A 2,769-nucleotide genomic window follows, 5' to 3' on the forward strand; every position below is an offset into this window, starting at 1 on the left:
TTATAATTACGGAATAATCTCCTGGGCAAATTTAACGACTACATATTACGTCGTTTATACGATCCTTGCATAGAGATTCAATTAATGCATAATTTCTTGTGTACTTACCAAGCGTCGGAGGCGTGATTATTCATAATTTATAAACAATACGTTAACTTTTGACTGGTTTTACGTCTCGTTGGAGGTTGCTATTTCTCAATCAATGATCTCGGAATCCACCATTATGGCAGCTACCCACGACCACTATGCGATGGTATCAAACTCTTGAAAATAATAACTTCATTTCCATTAATAACTATTACTCGAATTTGTGCACAATGATAAAAATCATAGTATAATTGTAACTCTACACAAACGTAGCAGCGCGGTTTGTATGTGTGCGCGCTCGTCACGTGCATGGACGCACATATTCGCATAATTTCGCTATGCCATCGCGTTTCTGAGCGCTTTATTATTATGCGAATGTGCGCGACCGAATACGGCGCGCGGTAGGCGTGCACGTTGCCGCATATGAATGGAATTACCAAACTTGTCTTATTATATTATGTTAAAATCGAATGCACCTAAGTCAATAGCCAAATCAAGGTACACGAAGTGAAGCTTTCTCTCTCATCTTCCGCTCACATTGCACAGCATACGAAATGAATTAATCGGCCGTTCTTCGATCGAACCGCGTGAAATTAGAAGATATAATAGAGATACAATTCTACAAGTCATGATGTAATCCAAATTTTTTTATTTCGATTTGTGACTTGAGATAATTGGGGTCAAAAATCACTATGAAAAAATATTCAATTGAAAAAACTAATACGCGGAACTGTGAAATAAGAAAAATAAGTTATACTTCTCCATTCCGTAAGGAATAGGCATTTCACCTACTCCTAAACACGATAACAGGTCAGGGACATCTATGAACACCACGGAAATCAAGCACATAAAATATCAGTACCGGTTTCAGTCAACAGGATTTTCTAGATGTTCCAGGAGCCACTATTTGATTCGAACCATTAGTTCTCACAATAGTTCTGAGATGAGTGTATTATAGGAACTTCCAGCGTATTGACATCATATACAACATGCTCAAGATGGAGATAAGCTTAAGATTTTCCTGTGGTACTGAACGAAAAAAGATAAGAGTTAATTAAATAAAATATATATCGGACTACTTAACATTAGAATGTTTGATAGACAACGACGTTTCATACTCTGTGCTTTCTCCAACTACAATTCGTATCCTTGGTGTATGTAATACGGCTATATCTGCAAATTGACAACTTTTCTAGAGAGAGAGATAGGCTGCAAACTGGACGACGACTGCCCGCGCGGTGGCGACAGCGAAGCGGGCGGCGGGACACGGTAAAACTGGCTCGTTCTCGTTGCCAACTTTGCAGAGGTGAAGCGACGTGAAGAGAGTGTGCGCCAAATATCGATACTTCGACGTGACCTTTTTTATAGTAATTCTTTTATTAAATATGAGTTATTATGACCAAGAGAAGACGAAGAGAGAGAAGAGAACAAAAAGTCGAGTTACACCGAAATTACGAAGATCAAAGACAAAATTCGGAAATGTTCTATAACTAAACTAGAATGTCTTTAATTACGTTCGACTATATTCTTGAAAATATCAAACCAGTTTTTATAATTATGAACGAATACAGCATAAAATTACACCTGACGTGGTATTTAAAGGTCATTAGTGTATTTGCTGTTTCATATTAGTGGTCTTTCTAAGACTGCTGAAATTATGCCTTCCAATGATTGATCGAAATATAAATGTAGGTAAACAACAGGACAATACTACGATTATTTTAACGCGCATCAAACCTAGGCATTTATTTCATCAAGTCGTGCAAGCCGCCCCCGCGTCGCTGCCGCCACCGTGCCGCCGGTCGCTGTCGTCCAGTTTGCAGCCTCAAAGATGTTATGAACAAAGTAGTCGATAACATTTTTAAGCTTAAATCGGAGTATTATAAAATTTCGCATACACAAAATTTGTTTCTTGTATTTAGTATTATTTTTACTACTTTCAATGTGATAAAAGCACTGATGTACGATCACATGTTGCTTTACTTATACCAAGGTTTCAAAGGGTGGGTATTTATGAGCCTGCGTTTAAAAATTATATAACTTACGAATTTATTGATCTAAAAAAGCCCACTCTCGACTCACGCACGATATTCCTATAATTCACTTTTACCACCCCTATTTAATGGTGAGTTAACTTACAAATTTTAGCTATTCGATTTCTTGGTCTCAATTTGCTGAAAAATATGTCTAGTGATATCTTTATTTTTTAATAAAGTGTTATTTATGTCAACTCTACGTAATGTCATCTGCCGGGATTCCCATTCCTTATGATGATCTAACTTGGCGACTTAATATTGAATCTTACTGCGAAAAACTAATCTCATTAAAGGGTGGCTCCTCATGCAATACCTTCAGCAGCGAATGTCATTAAGAATGGCTTGTTTCGTATGACAGTTCGTAATTTTACTGACAGTTACAAAACTTTTCATAGACACCTAAGCTCTCAATTTAAAACTTATGGAAATACTATTAACCTAATCTAATCTATTAATATCAATAGCAAGTGATTATGAAAGTTGTGTGATTTTTAAAATTTTTGCCCTGACCTCTTAATAGCGAGGCAAAATATGATCTTTCAAAATTCAGTTATAATTTGAAAGGAAATATCTTCGTGAAAATAATTCCCTTGCACTCTAACAATGTTGTATACAGAATGAAAAATGAAAAAAAAAAATCCATGAA

The 2,769-nt window shown here is 36.2% G+C and overlaps 1 long non-coding RNA gene across 1 annotated transcript; it reads right to left on the reverse strand.

Annotated features, from left to right (window-relative positions):
• Positions 1-1,044: 1,044 nt before the first annotated feature.
• On the reverse strand, positions 1,045-2,245 carry LOC113239642. Its single transcript, XR_003311202.1, has 3 exons — positions 2,227-2,245; positions 1,206-1,260; positions 1,045-1,116 (listed from the first exon to the last, which is right to left on the reverse strand). It is a non-coding gene; the product is annotated as an uncharacterized LOC113239642 (long non-coding RNA).
• Positions 2,246-2,769: the final 524 nt, after the last annotated feature.

This window comes from Hyposmocoma kahamanoa, unplaced genomic scaffold (genome assembly GCF_003589595.1).
Source record: "Hyposmocoma kahamanoa isolate Upper Pololo Valley unplaced genomic scaffold, ASM358959v1 100021, whole genome shotgun sequence".
NCBI classification, from domain to species: Eukaryota; Metazoa; Arthropoda; class Insecta; order Lepidoptera; family Cosmopterigidae; genus Hyposmocoma; species Hyposmocoma kahamanoa.